At 40.8% G+C, this 21,087-nt stretch overlaps 1 protein-coding gene across 1 annotated transcript in view; it reads right to left on the minus strand.

Annotated features, from left to right (window-relative positions):
• Nucleotides 1-5,830: 5,830 nt before the first annotated feature.
• PLAC8 (placenta associated 8) overlaps nucleotides 5,831-21,087 on the minus strand; it is a 37,912-nt gene continuing 22,655 nt past the window's right edge. The window contains exon 5 of the mRNA XM_019932849.3: nucleotides 5,831-6,155. The gene's annotated coding sequence lies outside the window, so the exon portion shown is untranslated. The remainder of the gene's footprint in view (nucleotides 6,156-21,087) is intronic.

The following is a 21,087-nucleotide window of genomic DNA, read 5'->3' on the forward strand; positions in this document are numbered from 1 at the left end:
CAGTGTTTTGTTCCTTTTTCCTTTCAATTAAGCAGACACTTATTTATACCATATGCAAGAAATGCAAAGATAAGCCAAAAAGCCTGTTCTCCAGGCATTCACAGAGTCACAGAGCTAAGAGTCAATATATGAAATACTTGTAGTTGTACCAAGTACTAGAGTACATAGGCAGGAGCTTTTCACTTAGCAGAGAGAGATCAGGGAAGACTCCTCAGGATTATTTCAGCCTTGCTTTATAGTGAAAACAGGGAAGAACTTTTAAAAAAGAGTTTGGGAGCTTCCTTGGTGGAGCAGTGGTTGAGAGTCCATCTGCCGATGCAGGGGATGCAGGTTCGTGCCCTGGTCTGGGAGGATCCCACATGCCGCGAAGAGGCTGGGCCCGTGAGCCATGGCCGCTGAGCCTGCGCGTCTGGAGCCTGTGCTCCGCAATGGGAGAGGCCACAACCGTGAGAGGCCCACGTACCACAAAAAAAAATAAATAAATAAAAATAATAAAAAATAAAAGAGTTTGTAGGCAATTACCAGTTTCAGCTCCAGCATATAAGGAGCTGAAGTCATCACTCCATCCTCACAGCAAGACATATCCCACAACATGCAAGGACAGATGGATAATGTAAGCAGACAGATTGAAATTTCAGAACTATAAAATTTTAAAAAATATAGTTGATATGCTAAGAGAGGATGGAGAAAATGGAATCATAAGAAAAAGGCTGAACAGGCAGAAAAATCAATGCCTTTTATTAGATCTGAAGGAGAATTGAGGTCATAGGGCAAACCACCACTCCCAAACTGGAGAAACAGCCAGATAGAATCACATTAGAGATCAGCTTACCAGGAGCAGACCTGCTTGGGCCAGTAACTGATATGAACAGTGAAATGGTAACTTTGACAAGTTACTGGATGCTAACTGCCTTGACAGTTAAAAACCCCACTCTTAGGAGAACCTCCACACTTTATAGGATTTATCCCCAGGAACCCCACCAAGTTCTCATGATTAAGATCAGGGATCCCCTTGTGTTTCAGGGGAGGAGAAGATAACTATTTTGAAATACACCCATATCATTTTCCATGACAAAGTCCTGCCCTCTGAAGGAAATTACTCTACCAGAGCCTTATCTCACCTGAGGAAAAGCAAGTTAGACAATCTCAGCCCCCTTTAGCCTTCTTATATCATGGGAGAAGAGAAAAAAATGTCTAAGAAATACTTCTGAAAATCACAGCCCAGGGACCCAGGCCAAATAAAAGACAGAGATATAAGATTATTGAATGCTTCCCAAATACCCTACCACCATGACAACAGAGTTCCAGTGTAGTATCTGTTCAGTATGACTGAGAGCTCCAAGACAGACTCTTTAACAAAGAATTCTTAGGGAAAAAACACAACAGGGAAGAAGACAAAACAACAAGGAAAACAGAGGAAACAAGCCTCTGCCACTTAGAGCTACAGAAAATGTTAAGTACTGCCTAGCTCCTATCTAGATTAACATAAAACCTTCTACTAAAAGACTAATTGCCTCAGTTCCTATTTCCTGATACATCATGTCTGGCCTCCAACCAAAAAGTTACAAAGGGTGATCAAAGGCAAGAAAAAGCACAATTTGAAGAGACAAATCAAGCATGAGAGCCAGACTCAGATATGGCAGGGATGTTGAAATTCTCAGAACAGAATAGAAATTTAAAACAGCTATGTTTAAGTTGCTAACGGCTCTCATGGAAAAAGTAGACAACATGCAAGGACAGATGGGTAATGTAAGCAGACAAATTGAAGTTTCGGAACTGTAAAATTTTTAAAAATATACTTGATAGCTAAGAGGATGGAGAAAATGTAATCATAAACTGCTCAGTTAAAATCAGAGCATCAACAATAGAGTGTCAAAATACATGTGGCCCAAACTGATAGAACTGCAAGAAGAAGTAGGCGAGGCCACTACTATATTTGGAGATTTCAATACCCGTCTATCAGCAATGGACAGATTCAGCAGGCAGAAAAGTAGTAAGGACATAGTTGAACTCAACAGCACCATCAATCAATTGGATCTAATTGTTATTTCTAAACCACTTCATCCAACAACAGCAGAGTACATTCAAGCTCACATAGAACATTCATGAAGGTAGACCACATCTTGGGCCATAAAACACACCTTAACAAGTTAAAAAAAAAATAGATATCCTAAAATGTATGCTTTTAGACCACAGTGAAATGAAACTGAAAATCAATAACAGAAAGATACCTGGAAATTCCCTCAAAACTTGGAGATTAAACAACATGCTTCAGGACTTCCCTGGTGGTCCAGTGGTAAAGAATCTGCCTTCCAATGCAGGGGATGTGGGTTTGATCCTTGGTCGGGGAACTAAGATCCCACATGCTGTGGGGCAGCTAAGCCCATGTGCCTCAACTAGAGAGTCCGCATGCCACAAACTACAGAGCCCACAAACCCTGGAGCCTGTGTGCCACAACTTGAGAGATGCCTGTGAGCCACAGTGAAGAGCCCTCGTGCCGCAACGAAAGATCCTCCATACCGCAACAAATATCCCACATGCTGCAACTAAGACCTGACACAGCCAATAAATAAAAAATAAACAAAATACTTCTAAATAACATATGGATTAAAGAAGAAATCTCGGGCTTCCCTGGTGGTGCAGTGTTTGAGAGTCCGCCTGCTCATGCAGGGGACGCGGGTTCATGCCCCGGTCTGGCAAGATGCCGTGGAGTGGCTAGGTCCATGAGCCATGGCCGCTGGGCCTGCGCGTCCGGAGCCTGTGCTCCGCAACGGGAGAGGCCACAACAGTGAGAGGCCTGTGTACCGCAAAAAAAAAAAGAAAGAAAAGAAAGAAATCTCAAGAGAAATTTAAAAATATTTTGAACTAAATGAAAATGAAAATACAACTTATCAAAATTTGTGGGTTGCAGTGAAAGCAGTGCATATCTTAGGAAAGAATAAAGATCCAAGGTCAATAATTTAAGCTTCCACATTAGGAAACTAGAAAAAAAGCAAATTAAATCCAAAGTAAGAAGAAGGGAAGAAATAATAAAAATTATAATAGAGTGTAAATCAGTGAAACTTGAAAACAGGAAGTTGATAAAGAAAATCAATGAAACCAAAGTCTGATTCTTTGACAAGATCAGTAGAATTGGTAACTCTAGCCAGACTAAGATAAAAAGAGAAGGCAAATTACTAATATCAGGAATGAAGGGGGCCATCACTACAGATCCTATGAAGAATAGAAGGATAATTAAGGAATAATATGAACAACTCTGTGCTGACAGATTTGATAACCTAGATGAAATGGACCAATTTCTTTGAGAGACATAATTACCAAAAACCTCACAAGAAGAAATAATCTAAATAGGCCTATATCTATTAAAAATTTTTAATCAATAATTAACAACCTTCCATGACAGAAAGCACCAGGCCCAGATGGGTTTACTGGTGAATTCTATGAAACATATAAGGAAGAAATCACACCAACTCTCTATAATCTCTTTCAGAAAATAGAAGCAGAGAACATTTCTTAATCCATTCTATGAGGCAAGCATCACCCTTCCACCAAAAGCAGATAAAGACATTACAAGAAAGGAAAACTGCAGTCCAATATCTATCATGAACATAGATGCAAAAATTCTTAACAAAATATTGGTGAATCAAGTCCAGCAGTACAGAGAAAGAAGTATACACCATGACCAAGTGGGATTTATTCCAGGTGTGTAAATTGGCTCAACATCCAAAAATCAGTTAATGTAATCCATCACATCTAAAAGCTAAAGAAGAAAAATCATTTGATCACATCAATAGGTACAGAAAAATCATTTTACAAAATCCAACACCTACTCATGATAAAAACTTTCAGCAAACTAGGAATACAGGGGGAACTTCCTCAATTTAATAAGGAACGTGTACAAAAAACCTATAGCTAACATCATAATGGTGAGAAACTAGATTGCTAGATTCTTTCCCCCTAAGATCAGGAACAAAGTGAAGTTGTTTGCTCTCACCACACTTTTTTTTTTTTGGCCTTACCTCATGACTTTTCAGATCTTAATTCCCCAACCCACACCCTTGGCAGTGAAAGTGTGGAGTCCTAACCACTGGGAATTCCCTCACCACTCCTATTAAACTTTGTACTGGAAGTCCTAGGTAATGCAATAACTCTAGAAAAGGAAATTAAACTTTAAATACATACTGGGAAGGAAGAAATAAAACTATATTCAAAGTTGACATGATTATGTAGAAAATCCCAAGGAATCAAAAACAAAAAAAAAATTTCCAGCAACTAATAAGCAGTTATAGCAAAGTTGCTGGATACAAGGTTAATATACAAAAGTCAGTTTCTTTCCTATATATATAACAATGAAGAGCTGGAATTTGAAATTTGAAAAAAGTATGTGTGTTCAAAGTAGGGAAAATAGGGAATTTGTAGAGTGAAAAAATAGTGGGAGAATAGGCTAACGAGGTAGATTAAGGTTATATTGTGAAGCACCAGGCAAATTTTTTTAGGATGTTTACAGTTTACTCATGGCAAGCTGTGTATAGGATGGACTGGAGAGAAGGCAATGGGAGCTGGAGTTACTAGAGGCAGAGACACTAATTCAGGAGCTATGAATGTGAGTCTCCAAAGACATAATTAGGGCTTGGACTACATCCATGGCAGTGCAGACAAAGAAGAGAGGACAGATTAATTCATTCAATAAATGATTTCAGTATGTATCTACTAGGTGTCAGGCATTCTTCTAGGCACCACAGATACAGCAACAAACAAAATAGATCATCCATTGGGGGTATTAAGTGGAGTTTAAGTGACAGAAGTTGGTGTTGGATTAGATGTGAGAAGGGAGAATGGTATGCTGAGACAGTTCAGGTTTCACTGATATCTAGATTTCTCACCTTAAACAACTGAGTGGTAATATCTTTTGACCTGTTGTGTAGAGAAGGGGTAGGGCACATCCATATGGACTTGTTTAGTAGGCAGCTGAAGAGACATTCTGAAGATCAATAGTAAGGGAGAAACTGGGAATACAGTCTTCCTTGGTGTATAGGGGCGTTTGAAGACACGGGAGTAGAGGACTCTAAGAAGAACATGAGTTGTAAAAGGAGTGGACCCAGGAAAGAACATTGCAAAGTACCTACATCTATAAGGCAAGTAAAGAAGGGCAAAACACTCAAGTTTGTTGAATGCGTCTTAAGTTCCAGGTGCTTTTACATTTTATCTCACTGAAATTTCACAATATACTTATAGTGAAATATCTAATTATAGAAGATAGTTTTGCCTCCCTCAACCCCCCACCCCAACAAATGAAATGGACTCAGAAGTGTAGGAGGAGAACGAAAGGAAATTAGGAAGTGAGATTTTCATCAGGGTACAATGTTGCAGAGGATCAAACAGGTTGAGAAATGTGAAAAAAATAGTTTCTTCATACATTTATGCATCAATATTTAACCAAAATTGAATCATATTGAATTGAATTTTTATTACTTGCTCTGATACTTCATATCCAAAAGAGAAAGAAAATCAATAACACAACAATGAAACCATCAGGTATGCAGTTGGGAAGCAGAGCATAGCGCATTGTTGCTTTGTCGGCATTGATAATGCTTATAGATTACGTGAAAAGGAGCAAAAGTGTTGGCTAAATGTACCATAAGTGTCTTAGAATAGTTGTCTGTAGCCGTTTTCTCTATCTCTTAAACTTCTTAGAGGAAAGAGAGCTGAGTAGCTGTGGACCGAAATCTCCTGTTAGGAAACCAAACTACGAGAACCAAATTATGAGATTGACCCCTGAAATTGACTAATGACGTAAGGACATTTTATTGAGAGCAAAGAAGCATAAAGATTCATGTTAGTAAAATCTTTTATTTGGTTTATATTTTAAATGTAATACAAAATTTATAAGCCAGAAAATTTAATAGCAAGGAGAAACTAAGCTGGACCATTTAGAAAAACTAAGGGACAACACTCCTTTAAAATAAATCAAAGTTCAATTTTTTTTTACCCCATTGATTGTGATTAAACATACCAATCATATTTCAATTGCAAAAAGTGGAGAAGCACTCAAGCTGAAGAGGTGTAGAGCTGGTTTTAGTTGCTTCAGTAAGAGCTCTTCACGAGGTCAGGAGAGAGACCACAGGAAAAAGGAAAGAAAAAAAAGAGCTCTTCACCTATAAGGGACAGACAAAAAATAGGGTTAAATTTTCTCAATCTACTTTTTAAATTTTAATAAAGGTCTAATTTTAGAATCATTTTAGATTTACAGAAAAGTTGCAAAGATAGTATAGAGAGTTCCCATATAACTTGCACCAGTTCCCTTATTGGTTAACATCTTACTGTGTTAGGTTTGTGACCACGAACCAATGTTGATAGATTATTAATCAAATCCTATCCTTTATTTAGATTCCCCAGTTTTTACCTAATGTTCCTTTGCTGTTCCAGGATCCCATCTAGCTGGTGTATTACCTTTAGTCATCATGTTTCCTTAGGCTCCTCTAAACTGCAATAGTTTCTCAAACATTCCTTGTTTTTGATGATCTTGACACTTTTGAGGAGAATCTGCCTCAATTTTTGTATTTTGTACAATGGGTCTCAATTTTTGTTTGTCTAATGTTTTTCTCATGGTTAGACTGGAGTTGTGGGGTTTTGAGAGGAAAACCCTAGAGGTAAGGTGCCAATCTCATCACATCATTTTAGGGGTACGTGCTATCAACAGAACACCACTGATGATGTTAACTTTGATATTAACTGGCTGAGGTAGTTTTGTCAGGTTTTTCCACTGTGAAGTTAGTTTTTTCCCTCCTTTTCATACTATACATTTTGAAAGAAAGTTGCTATGCAAACCCACACTTAAGGGGTGGGGAATTATGCTCTATCTCCTTGGGGGAGGTGTACCTACATAAATTATTTAAAATTCTGTATTTCTGGGAGATTTGTCTATTCTCCCTTCCTTGTTTGTTTTTAACATTTTTATTGGCATATAATTGCTTTACAATGTTGTGTTAGTTTCTGCTATATAACAAAGTGAATCAGCTATATGTATACATATATCCGCATATCCCATCCCTCTTGAGCCTCCCTCCCACCCTCCCTATCCCACCCCTCTAGGTGGTCACAAAACACCGAGCTGATCTCCCTGTGCTATGCAGCTGCTTCCCACTAGCTATCTATTTTACATTTGGTAGTGTATATATGTCCATGCCACTCTTTCACTTTGTCCCAGCTTACCCTTCCCCCTCCCCGTGTCCTCAAGTCCATTCTCTACCTCTGCATCTTTATTCCTGTCCTGTACCTAGGTTCATCAGAACCTTTTTTTTTCTGTCAGATTTCATATATATGTGTTAGCATATGGTATTTGTCTTTCTCTTTCTGACTTAATTCACTCTGTATGACAGACTCTAGGTCCATCCACCTCACTATAAATAACTCAAGTTCGTTTCTTTTTATGGCCAAGTAATATTCCATTGTATACATGTGCCACATCTTCTTTATCCATTCATCTCTTGATGGACATTTAGGTTGCTCCCATGTCCTGGCTATTACAAATAGTGTTGCAGTGAACACTGTGGTACGTGACTCTTTTAATTAATTAATTAATTAATTAATTTATAGGCTGCATTGGGTCTTTGCTGCTGTGCATGGGCTCTCACTAAATGCAGTGAGCAGGGGCTACTCTTTGTTGCAGTGTGCATGCTTCTCACTGTGGTGGCTCCTCTTGTTATGGAGCATGGACTCTAGGCGCACAGGCTTCAGTCGTTGTGGCTCACGGGCTCTAGAACGCAGGCTCAGTAGTTGTGGCACATGGGCTTTGCTGCTATGAGACATGTGTGATCTTCCCGGACCAAGGCTCAAACCTGTGTCTTCTGCATTGGCAGGCGGATTCTTAACCACTGCACCACCAGGGAAGCCCCATGCCTCTTTTTGAATTATGGTTTTCTCAGGGTATATGCCCAGTAGTGGAATTGCTGGGTTGTACGGTAGTTCTATTTTTAGTTTTTTGGAACCTCCATAATGTTCTCCATAGTGGCTGTATCAATTTACATTCCACCAACAGTGCAAGAGGGTTCCCATTTCTCCACACCCTCGCCAACATTTATTGTTTGTAGATTTTTTGATGATGGCCATTCTGACCAGTGTGAGGTGATACCTCATTGTGGTTTTGATTTGCATTTCTCTAATGATTAGTGATATTGAGCATCCTTTCCTGTGTTTGTTGGCAATCTGTATATCTTCTTTGGAGAAAGGTCTATTTAAGCCTTCTGCCCATTTTTGGATTGGGTTTTTTTTTTTTTTTTTTGATATTGAGCTGCTTGTATATTTTGGAGATTAATGCTTTGTCTGTTGCTTCATTTGCAAATATTTTCTCCCATTCTGAATGCTGTCTTTTCGTCTTGTTTATGGTTTCCTTTGCTGTGCAAAAGGTTTTAAGTTTCATTAGGTCCCATTTGTTTATTTTTGTTTTTATTTCCATTTCTCTAGGAGGTGGGTCAAAAAGGATCTTGCTGTGATTTATGTCATAGAGTGTTCTGCCTATGTTTTCCTCTAAGAGTTTAATAGTGTCTGGCCTTACATTTAGGTCTTTAATCCATTTTGAGTTTATTTTTGTATACAGTGTTAGGGAGTGTTCTAATTTCATTCTTTTACATGTAGATGTCCAGTTTTCCCAGAACCACTTATTGAAGAGGCTGTCTTTTCTCCATTGTATATTCTTGCCTCCTTTGTCTAAGATAAGGTGACCGTATGTGTGTGGGTTTAACTGTGTGCTTTCTATTCCATTCCATTGATCTATATTTCTGTTTTTGTGCCAGTACCATACTATCTTGATTACTGTAGCTTTGTAGTATAGTCCGAAGTCAGGGAGCCTGATTCCTCCAGCTCCGTTTTTCTTTCTCAATATTGCTTTGGCTGTTCAGGGTCTTTTGTGTTTCCAAGCAAATTGTAAAAATTTTTGTTCTAGTTCTATGATAAATGCCATTGGTAGCTTGACAGGGATTGCACTGAATCTGTAGATTGCTTTGGGTAATATAGTAATTTTAACAATGTTGATTCTTCCCCTCCAAGTACATGGTTTATCTCTCCATCTGTCTGTATCGTCTTTAATTTCTTTCATCAGTGTCTTATAGTTTTCTGCATACGGTTCTTTTGTGTCCTTAGGAAGGTTTATTCCTAGGTATTTTATTCTTTTTGTTGCAGTGATAAATGGGATTGCTTCCTTAATTTCTCTTTCAGTTTTTTCATCATTAATGTATAGGAATGCAAGAGATTTCTGTACATTAATTGTGTAACCTGTTACTTTACCAAATTCATTGTTTAGTTCTAGTAGTTTTCTGGTAGCATCCTTAGGATTCTCTATGTATAGTATCATGTCATCTGCAAAGAGTGACACTTTTACTTCTTCTTTTCTGATTTGTATTTCTTTTATTTCTTTTCCTTCTCTGATTTTGGTGTATCACATTGATTGATAGAACTATGATTGCTGGGTCTATAATAGAACTATGGGTAGTTCTATTTGTAGTTTTTTAAGGAACCTTAAAAAATTCCTTTTTAAGGAACCTTCCTAGATATTTTATTCTTTTTGTTGCAATGGTAAATGGGAGTGTTTTCTTGATTTCACTTTCAGATTTTTCATCCTTAGTGTATAGGAATGCCAGAGATTTCTGTACATTAATTTTGTATCCTGCTACTTTACCAAATTCATTGATTAGCTCTAGTAGTTTTCTGGTAGCATCTTTAGGATTCTCTATGTATAGTATCATCATGTCATCTGCAAACAGTGACAGCTTTACTTCTTCTTTTCCGATTTGGATTCCTTTTATTTCCTTTTCTTCTCTGATTGCTGTGGCTAAAACTTCCAAAACTATGTTGAATAAGAGTGGTGAGAGTGGGCAATCTTGTCTTGTTCCTGATCTTAGTGGAAATGCTTTCAGTTTTTCACCATTGAGGACAATGTTGGCTGTGGGTTTGTCATATATGGCCTTTATTATGTTGAGGAAAGTTCCCTCTATGCCTACTTTCTGCAGGGTTTTTATCATAAATGGGTGTGGAATTTTGTCAAAAGCTTTCTCTGCATCTATTGAGATGATCATATGGTTTTTCTCCTTCAATTTGTTAATATGGTGTATCACGTTGATTGATTTGCATATATTGAAGAATCCTTGCATTCCTGGAATAAACCCCACTTGATCATGGTGTATGATCCGTTTAATGTGCTGTTGGATTCTGCTTGTTGGTATTTTATTGAGGATTTTTGCATCTATGTTCATCAGTGATATTGGCCTGTAGTTTTCTTTCTTTGTGACATCCTTGTCTGGTTTTGGTATCAGGGTGATGGTGGCCTCGTAGAAGGAGTTTGGGAGTGTTCCTCCCTTTGCTATATTTTGGAAGAGTTTGAGAAGGATAGGTGATAACTCTTCTCTAAATGTTTGATAGAATTCGCCTGTGAAGCCATATGGTCCTGGGCTTTTGCTTGTTGGAAGATTTTTAATCACAGTTTCAATTTCAGTGCTTGTGATTGGTCTGTTCAGATTTTCTATTTCTTCCTGATTCAGTCTTGGCAGGTTGTGCCTTTCTAAGAATTTGTCCATTTCTTCCAGGTTGTCCATTTTATTGGCATAGAGTTGCTTGTAGTAATCTCTCATGATCTTTTGTATTTCTGCAGTGTCAGTTGTTACTTCTCCTTTTTCCTTTCTAATTCTATTGATTTGAATCTTCTCCCTTTTTTTCTTGATGAGTCTGGCTAATGGTTTATCAATTTTGTTTATCCTTTCAAAGAACCAGCTTTTAGTTTTATTGATCTTTGCTATCATTTCCTTCATTTCTTTTTCATTTCTTTCTGATCTGATTTTTATGATTTCTTTCCTTCTGCTAACTTTGGGGTTTTTTGTTCTTTCTCTAATTGCTTTAGGTGCAAGGTTAGGTTGTTTATTCGAGATGTTTCCTGTTTCTTAAGGTAGGATTGTATTGCTATAAACTTCCCTCTTAGAACTGCTTTTGCTGCATCCCATAGATTTTGAGTCGTCGTGTCTCCATTGTCATTTGTTTCTAGGTATTTTTTGATTTCCTCTTTGATTTCTTCAGTGATCACTTCATTATTAAGTAGTGTATTGTTTAGCCTCCATGTGTTTGTATTTTTTACAGATCTTTTCCTGTAATTGATATCTAGTCTCATGGCGTTGTGGTCAGAAAAGATACTTGATACAATTTCAATTTTCCTAAATTTACCAAGGCTTGATTTGTGACCCAAAATATGATCTATCCTAGAGAATGTTCCATGAGCACTTGAGAAAAATGTGTATTCTGTTGTTTTTGGATGGAATGTCCTATAAATATCAATTAACTCCATCTTCTTTAATGTATCATTTAAAGCTTGTGTTTCCTTATTTATTTTCATTTTGGATGATCTGTCCATTGGTGAAAGTGGGGTGTTAAAGTCCCCTACTATGAATGTGTTACTGTCGATTTCCCCTTTTATGGCTGTCAGTATTTGCCTTATGTATTGAGGTGCTCCTATGTTGGGTGCATAAATATTTACAATTGTTATATCTTCTTCTTGGATCGATCCCTTGATCATTATGTAGTGTCCTTCTTTGTCTCTTCTAATAGTCTTTATTTTAAAGTCTATTTTGTCTGATATGAGAATTGCTACTCCAGCTTTCTTTTGGTTTCCATTTGCATGAAATACCTTTTTCCATCCCGTTACTTTCAGTCTGTATGTGTCTCTAGGCCTGAAGTGGGTCTCTTGTAGACAGCAAATATATGCGTCTTGTTTTTGTATCCATTCGGCCAATCTGTGTCTTTTGGTGGGAGCATTTAGTCCATTTACATTTAAGGTAATTATCGATATGTGTGTTCCCATTCCTATTTTCTTAATTGTTTTGGGTTCGATATTGTAGGTCTTTTCCTTCTTTTGTGTTTCTTGCCTAGAGAAGTTCCTTTAGCAGTTGTTGTAGAGCTGGTTTGGTGGTGCTGAACTCTCTCAGCTTTTGCTTGTCTGTAAAGGTTTTAATTTCTCCATCAAATCTGAATGAGATCCTTGCTGGGTAGAGTAATCTTGGTTGCAGGTTTTTCTCCTTCAACACTTTCAATATGTCCTGCCACTCCCTTCTGGCTTGCAGAGTTTCTGCTGAAAGATCAGCTGTTAACCTTATGGGGATTCCCTTGTGTGTTATTTGTTGTTTTTCCCTTGCTGCTTTTAATATGTTTTCTTTGTATTTAATTTTTGACAGTTTGATTAATATGTGTCTTGGTGTATTTCTCCTTGGATTTATCCTGTATGGGACTCTCTGTGCTTCCTGGACTTGATTAACTATTTCCTTTCCCATATTAGGAAAGTTTTCAACTATAATCTCTTCAAGTATATTCTCAGTCCCTTTCTTTTTCTCTTCTTCTTCTGGAACCCCTATAATTCGAATGTTGGTGAGTTTAATGTTGTCCCAGAGGTCTCTGAGACTGTCCTCAGTTCTTTTCATTCTTTTTTCTTTATTCTGCTCTGCAGTAGTTATTTCCACTATTTTATCTAACAGGTCACTTTACCGTTCTTCTGCCTCAGTTATTCTGCTATTGATCCCATCTAGAGTATTTTTCATTTCATTTATTGTGTTGTTCATCATTGTTTGTTTCATCTTTAGTTCTTCTAGGTCCTTGTTAACTGATTCTTGCATTTTGTCTATTCTATTTCCAAGATTTTGGATCATCTTTACTATCATTATTCTGAATTCTTTTTCAGGTAGACTGCCTATTTCCTCTTCATTTGTTAGGTCTGGTGGGTTTTTATCTTGCTCCTTCATCTGCTGTGTGTTTTTCTGTCTTTTCATTTTGCTTATCTTACTGTGTTTGGGGTCTCCTTTTTGCAGGCTGCAGGTTCGTAGCTCCTGTTGTTTTTTGTGTCTGTCTCCAGTGGCTAAGGTTGGTTCAGTGGGTTGTGTAGGCTTCCTGGTGGAGGGTACTAGTGCCTGTGTTCTGGTGGATGAGGCTGGATCTTGTCTTTCTGGTGGGCAGGTCCACGTCTGGTGGTGTGTTTTGGGGTGTCTGTAGACTTATTATGATTTTGGGCAGCCTCTCTGCTAATGGGTGGGGTTGTGTTCCTGTGTTGCTAGTTGTTTGGCATAGGATGTCCAGCACTGTAGCTTGCTGGTCGTTGAGTGAAGCTGGGTGCTGGTGTTGAGATGGAGATCTCTGGGAGATTTTCTCCGTTTGATATTATGTGGAGCTGGGAGGTCTCTTGTGGACCAGTGTCCTGAAGTTGGCTCTCCCACCTCAGAGGCACAGCACTGACTCCTGGCTGCAGCACCAAGAGCCTTTCATCCACAGGGCTCCTTAATTTGGGATGATTCGTTGTCTATTCATGTATTCCACAGATGCAGGGTACATCAAGTTGATTGTGGAGCTTTAATCTGCTGCTTCTGAGGCTGCTGGGAGAGATTTCCCTTTCTCTTCTTTGTTCTCACAGCTCCCAGGGGCTCAGCTTTGGATTTGGCCCCGCCTGTGCGTGTAGGTCGCGGGAGGGCGTCTGTTCTTTGCTCAGACAGGACGGGGTTAAAGGAGCCGCTGATTCGGAGGCTCTGGCTCACTCAGGCCGGGGGGGTAGGGAGGGTCACGGAGTGTGGGGCGGGCCTGCGGCGGCAGAGGCCGGCATGACGTTGCTAGCCTGAGGCGCGCCGTGCGTTCTCCCGGGGGAGTTGTCCCTGGATCCCGGGACTCTAACAGTGGCGGGCTGCACAGGCTCCCCGGAAGGCGGTGTGTATAGTGACCTGTTTTCGCATACAGGTTTCTTGGTGGCGGCAGCAGCGGCCTTAGCGTCTCATGTCTGTCTCTTGGCTCCGCACTTTTAGCCGCGGCTCGCGCCCGTCTCTGGAGCTCCTTTAAGCAGCGTTCTTAATCCCCTCTCCTCGTGCACCAGGAAACAAAGAGGGAAGAAAAAGTCTCTTGCCTCTTCAGCAGGTGCAGACTTTTCCCCGGACTCCCTCCCGGCTAGCCACGGTGCACTAACGCCCTGCAGGCTGTGTTCACGCCGCCAACCTCAGTCCTCTCCTGGCGCTCCGACCGAAGCCTGAGCCTCAGCTCCCAGCCCCGCCTGCCCCGGCGGGCGAGCAGACAAGCCTCTCGGTTGGTGAGTGCCGGTCGGCCCGATCCTCTGCGCTGGAATCTCTCCGCTTTGCCCTCCGCACCCCTGTTGCTGTGCTCTCCTCCGCGGCTCCCAAGCTCCCCCTCTCCGCCACCCGCAGTCTCCGCCACCCGCAGTCTCCGCCACCCGCAGTCTCCACCTCCGAAGCTCCCCCACTCCGCCACCCGAAGTCTCCGCCCGCGAAGGGGCTTCCTAGTGTGTGGATACTTTTCCTCCTTCACAGCTCTCTCCCGCTGGTGCAGGACCCGTCCCTATCCTTTTGTCTCTGTTTTTTTCTTTTGCCCTAACCAGGTACGTGGGGGGTTCCTTGCCTTTTGGGAGGTCTGAGGTCTTCTGCCAGCATTCAGTAGGTGCTCCGTAGGAGTTGTTCCACGCGTAGATGTATTTCTGGTGTATCTGTGGGGAGGAAGGTGATCTCCGTGTCTTACTCTTCCGCCATCTTCCTGGAAGTCCTCGTAGTTTTCTTTTTATGTGTGACATCTTTGTCTGGTTTTGGTATCAGAGTGATGGTGGCCTTGCAGAACGCGATTGAGAGTGTTCCTTCCTCTGCTATATTTTGGAAGAATTTGAGAAGGATAGGTGTCAGCTCTCCTCTAAATGTTTGATAGAATTCGCCTGTGAAGCCATCTGGTCCTGGACTTTTGTTTGTTGGAAGATTTTTTTTTATCACAGTTTCAATTTCATTACTTGTGATTGGTCTGTTCAGATTTTCTGTTTCTTCTTGGTTCATCTTGGAAGGTTGTACTTTTCTGAGAATTTGTCCATTTCTTCCAGGTTGTCCATTTTATTGGCATATAGTTGCTTGTAGTAGTCTCTCATGGTCCTTTGTATTTATGCAGTGTCAGTTGTTATTTCTCCTTTTTCGTTTCTAATTCTATTGATTTGAGTCTTCTCCCTTTTTTTCTTAATGAGACTGGCTAATGGTTTATCAATTTTGTTTATCTTTTCAAAGAACCAGCTTTTAGTTTTATTGATCTTTGCTATCTTTCCTTCATTTCTTTTTCAATTATTTCTGATCCGATCTTTATGATTTCTTTCCTTCTGCTAACTTTGGGGGTTTTTTGTTCTTCTTTCTCTAATTGCTTTAGGTGTAAGGTTAGGTTGTTTATTTGAGATTTTTCTTGTTTTTTGCGGTAGGATTGTATTGCTATAAACTTCCCTCTTAGAACTGCTTTTGCTGCATCCCATAGGTTTTGTGTTGTATTTTCATTGTCATTTGTTTCTAGGTATTTTTTGATTTCCTCTTTGATTTCTTCAGTGATCTCTTGGTTATTTAGTAGTGTACTGTTGAGCCTCCATGTGTTTGTAGTTTTTACAGATTTTTTTCCTCTAATTTGATATCTAGTCTCATAACATTGTGGTCATAAAAGATAATTGATATGATTTCAATTTTCTTAAATTTACCAAGGCTTTATTTGTGACCCAAGATATGATCAATCCTGGAAAATGTTCCATGGACACTCGAGAAGAAAGTGTATTCTGTTGTTTTTTCATGGAATGTCCTATAAATATCAATTAAGTATATTTGGTCTAATGTGTCTTTTAAAGCTTGTGTTTATTTATTTTCATTTTGGATGATCTGTCCATTGGTGAAAGTGGGGTGTTAAAGTCCCCTACTATTATTGTGTTACTGTCAATTTCCCCCCCTTTTTTTTTTTTTTGCGGTACACGGGCCTCTCACTGTTGTGGCCTCTCCCGTTGCGGAGCACAGGCTCCGGACGTGCAGGCTCAGTAGCCATGGCTCATGGGCCCAGCCACTCCGCAGCATGTGGGATCTTCCCGGACCGGGGCACGAACCCATGTCCCCTGCATTGGCAGGTGGACTCTCAACCACTGCGCCACCAGGGAAGCCCTCAATTTCCCCTTTTATGGCTGTTAGGATTTGTCTTATGTATTGAGGTGCTCCTATATTGGGTGCATAAATATTTACAATTGTTATATCTTCTTCTTGGATTGATCCTTGGTCATTATGTAGTGTCCTTCTTTGTCTCTTGTAATAGTCTTTATTTTAAAGTCTATTTTGTCTGATATGAGAATTGCTACTCCAGCTTTCTTTTGATTTCAGTTTGCGTTGAATATCTTTTTCCATCCCCTCACTTTCAGTCTGTATGTGTCCCTAGGTCTGAAGTGGTCTCTTGTAGACAGCATATATATGGGTCTTGTTTTTGCGTCCATTCAGCCAGTCTGTGTCTTTTGTTTGGAGCACTGAATCCATTTACATTTAAGGTAATTATCGATACGTATGTTCCTATTACCATTTTCTTAATTGTTTTGGGTTTGTTATTGTAGGTCTTTTCCTTCTCTTGTGTTTCCTGCCTAGAGAAGTTCCTTTAGCATTTGTTGTAAAGCTGGTTTGGTGGTGCTGAATTCTCTTAACTTTTGCTTGTCTGTAAAGGTTTTGATTTCTCCATTGAATCTGAATGAGATCCTTGCTGGGTAGAGCAATCTTGGTTGTAGGTTTTTCTCTTTCATCACTTTAAATATGTCCTGCCACTCCCTTCTGGCTTGCAGAGTTTCTGTTGAAAGATCAGCTGTTAACCTTATGGGGTTTCCCTCGTATGTTATTTGTTGGTTTTCCCTTGCTACTTTTAATATTTTTCCTTTGTATTTAATTTTTGATAGTTTGATTAATATGTGTCTTGGTGTGTTTCTCCTTGGAGTTATCCTGTATGGGACTCTCTGTGCTTCCTGGACTTGACTACTTCCTTTCCCGTATGAGGGAAGTTTTCAACTATAATCTCTTCAAATATTTTCTCAGTCCCTTTCTTTTTCTCTTCTTCTTCTGGAACCCCTATAATTTGAATGTTGGTGCATTTAATGTTGTCCCAGAGGTCTCTGAGACTGTCCTCAATTCTTTTCATTCTTTTTTCTTTATTCTGCTCTGTGGCAGTTATTTCCACTATTTTATCTTCCAGGTCACTTATCCGTTCTTCTGCCTCAGTTATTCTGCTATTGATTCCTTCTAGAGAATTTTTAATTTCATTTATTGTGTTGTTCATCATTGTTTGTTTGCTCTTTAGTTCTTCTAGGTCCTTGTTAAACATTTCTTTGATTTTCTCCATTCTATTTCCAACATTTTTGGATCAACTTTACTATCATTACTCTGAATTCTTTTTCAGGTAGACTGCCTATTTCCTCTTCATTTGTTTGGTCTGGTGGGTTTTTACCTTGTTCCTTCATCAGCTGCATATTTCTCTGTTTTCCTATTTGTTTAACTTACTGTGTTTGGAGTCTCCTTTTCGCAGGCTGCAGGTTCGTAGTTCCCATTGTTTTTGGTGTCTGCCCCCAGTGGGTGAGGTTTGTTCAGTGGCTTATTTAGGCTTCCTGGTGGAGGGTACTGGTATCTGTGTTCCGCCGGTTGGGGCTATATCTTGTCCTTTTGGCAGGCAGGGCCGTGTCTGGTGGTGTGTTTTGGAGTGTCTGTGAAATTAGTATGACTTTATGCAGCTTCTCTGTTGATGGGTAGGGTTGTGTTCCCATCTTGCTAGTTGTTTGGCATGGTGTGTTCAGCACTGGAGCTTGCTGGCCATTGGGTGGAGCTGTGTCTTAGTGTTGAGATGAAGATCTCGGAGAGCTCTAACCAATTGATATTATGTGGGGCCGGGAGGTCTCTGGTGGTCCAATGTCCTGGACTCGGCCCTCCCACCTCGGAGGCTCAGGCCTGAGACCCGGCCAGAGCACCAAGACCCTGCCAACCATAGAGCTCAGAAGAAAAGGAAGAGAGAAAAAAGCAAAAACAAAAAACGAACAGACAGAGCCCTAGGACAAATGGTAAAAGCAAACCTATACAGACAAAATCACACAAAGAGGCATACACATACACACTCACAAAAAAGAGAAAAGGGAAAGAAATATATATGTGTATATATATATATATATATATATATATATATGGAAGAGAGCAACCAAACCCCAGTAAACAAATCCACCAATGATAATAAGCACTAAATACTAAACTAAGATAAACATAAAACCAGAAAAAAAATAATGCAGAAAGCAAACCGCAAGTGTACAGTTGCTCCCAAAGTCCACTGCCTCAATTTTGGGAACATTCGTTATCCATTTAGGTATCCTTCAGATGTAGGGTTTATCAGGTTGATTGTGGGGATTTAATCTGCTTCTCCTGAGGCTGCACAGAGAAATTTCCCTTTCTCTTATTCTTTCACACAGCTTCTGGGGTTCAGCTTTGGTTTTGGCCCCAACTCTGTGAGTAGGCCACCCTCAGGAGTCTGTTCCCTGCCCAGAGAGCTGGGGGTTAAAGCAGCGGCTGATTAGGGCTCTCTTGCTCTCTAAGGCCAGGGGGAGGGAGGGGTACAGTAGTCATTATTGGGATGTGGGGCGAGCCTGAGGCGGCAGAGGCCAGCGTGACGTTGCACCAGCCTGAGGCACGCTGTGTATTCTCCCGGGGAAGTTGTCCTTGGATCCCGGGACCCTGGCAGTGTCGGGCTGCACAAGCTCCCAGGGAGTGTGTGGATAGTGACCTGTGCTGGCACACAGGATTCTTGGTGGCAGCGGCAGCAGTGTTAGCAGTTCAGTCCCGTTCTGTGGTCCGAGCTGATAGCCGTGGCTCACGCCCATCTCTGGAGCTCGCTTAGGCAGTGTTCTGCCTTCTGTGGGCACACTGGGAAGGAATCCCCACTCCATGCACACCCCAAAACAAAGGTCTCTTGCCTCTCTGGCAGGTCCAGACTTTTTTCGGACTCCCTCCCATCTAGCCATGGTGCACTAACACCCTGCAGGCTGTGTTCACGCCGCCAACCCCAGTCCTCTCCCTGCGCTGTGACCGAAGCCCGAGACTCAGCTCCCAGCACCCCCTCACCCCGCCCCAGCAGGTGAGCAGACAAGCCTCTCGGGCTGGTGAGTGCTGGTCGGCCCCGATCCTCTGTGCAGGAATCTCTCCGCTTTGCCCTCCGCACCCCTGTTGCTGTGCTCTCCTCCACGGCTCCGAAGCTTCCCACCTCCGCCCCTCTCAGTCTCTGCCCGCGAAGGGCCTTCTAGCGTGTGGAAACCTTGCCTCCTTCACGGCTCCCTCCCACTGGTGCAGGTCCCGTCCCTATCCTTTTGTCTCTGTTTTTTCTTTTTTCTTTTGCCCTACCCAGGTACGTGGGGACTTTCTTGCCTTTTGGGAGGTCTGAGGTCTTTTGCCAGCATTCAGTGGGTGTTCTATAGTTGTTCCACGTGTAGATATATTTCTGATGTATTTGTGGGGAGGAAGGTGATCTCCGCGTCTTACTCCTCCTCTCCATCTTGAAGGTCTCCCGCACTGATCTGTTTGTTTGTTTAGCGCTGCATGGCATGTGGGATCTTAGTTCCCCAGCCAGCGATCGAACCTGTGCCCCCTGCATTGGAAGCACAGAGTCCTAATCACTGAACCCCAGGGAAGTCCCTGCATTAGTGTATTTTTGAAGAAAACTTATTCTTACATATAGGTTGGTCACAGTAATGAATAATATTGCCATTACATACATATCAGTATGGACTGATACTCAGATACTTATTTTATACTTTGGGTTATAATCCAATACTACCTTATTTTGTTGCTCAAGTTGTTCCAATTTTGGCTACTGGGAACTTTTTCAGTTCGTTCTTGTATCCCTTTGTCTCAATCTGTTTTTAACGTAAATCACATTATTCTTTTATCTTTATCTCTTTATTCTCCCATTTCAGGTATTTGTATATCTAAAGTGTTATTGTCAATGAATAATGTAGGGTCCAAGCTGATGAGCAGGAGTCGGGACCACCAAGATATTTTATGTCAAACCAGCTCAAAATTTCAGTGAGATAATTTCCTTGAGGTTAAAAAAAAGCTCAAATGCCAGGATTTATTATTGTATATGTGTGGGTAGATATTTTTTCCAAACAGTCTCATGTGCTTATTTAGGTAAAGTGTTGAAATGGTGTAAGGCCAAATCTTTGCTTTTGACCTCATCCTGTCCAGTCTGTGCCACTTGCCATTACCGGGTTAATTTTTCTAAAGTATAAGTCTACATATGTTACTCCTTTATAGCCTGCAATAACTCCTTAGTGCTTACCAAATAAAAGGCCAAATCATTAGCCCAGTATTCACTACATTGCATGCCAAGGTCCCAAATCAGTTTTTAAAATCTTTCATTTCTCATTATTTTCCTACTTATACCATATGTCCCTGCCAAGTCGAACCTAAGCTCATAAAGATGTTTTTTCCGTTTTTTGCCTCTATAGTTTCACTAATGTTGCTGATGGGAAGCAACACCCATTTCTATTCATCTTGTGTCAAAAATCTTCCCTTTTCCCCATCCAATCCATTTCTACCATTGTCTGTCCTGCCCTGTGGTCTGGGAGGCTGACCTGTGGTCCCCAGCAATACTGTTCTTCTCTCTGCCTTCCTGGTGTGTTCAACCAATGGCAAGCCCAGAAGGACATCAGAAAATGAGGTCAGGGTAGTTTTCCCCTTGTTTCCTTCCTGAGGGGTTACCCCAGGCTGCTCAGGTCCTCTCAGGGCAGCCGTTACACAGCTTTCTCCTTTGGGATGCAGGTAACTGCTCCCTCCCATCCTCCCGAGGCCTAGGGATGGTAACGGTTCAGCTGTTGTTGCACAATCCCCTGTCATTTCCCTGTACCTCCCACCCACACCTTTGTAAATGGTCTTCATTAAATCCTTGTATTATCACAGTTTGAGTGCCATCTATTTCCTCTTGTGACCCTGATGCTCACTTCTTCTTTAGAATTAAAACCACTTCTTTCAAGAAACTTTCACTTACACTTCTCACAGGATATCATCTTTCCTTCCTCTGAGCATAAAATAGCACTTCATCTAAAGGCATTATTCAAAGTTTGCATTTTATTTGAGGGATTTTCTAATGCCTTCTTTTTGAGTATAAAGTCTCTAAGGGGAAGAGGACCAGCTTATTTCCCTTCATTCCCCACAGTCCCTAACAGTGTCCTGCATGGTACTAGGTACGTGAGGCATTATTTGCTAAATGCATGAATATTTGAAAACA

The sequence above is a fragment of the Tursiops truncatus genome, chromosome 5 (assembly GCF_011762595.2).
Source record: "Tursiops truncatus isolate mTurTru1 chromosome 5, mTurTru1.mat.Y, whole genome shotgun sequence".
Taxonomy (NCBI): domain Eukaryota; kingdom Metazoa; phylum Chordata; class Mammalia; order Artiodactyla; family Delphinidae; genus Tursiops; species Tursiops truncatus.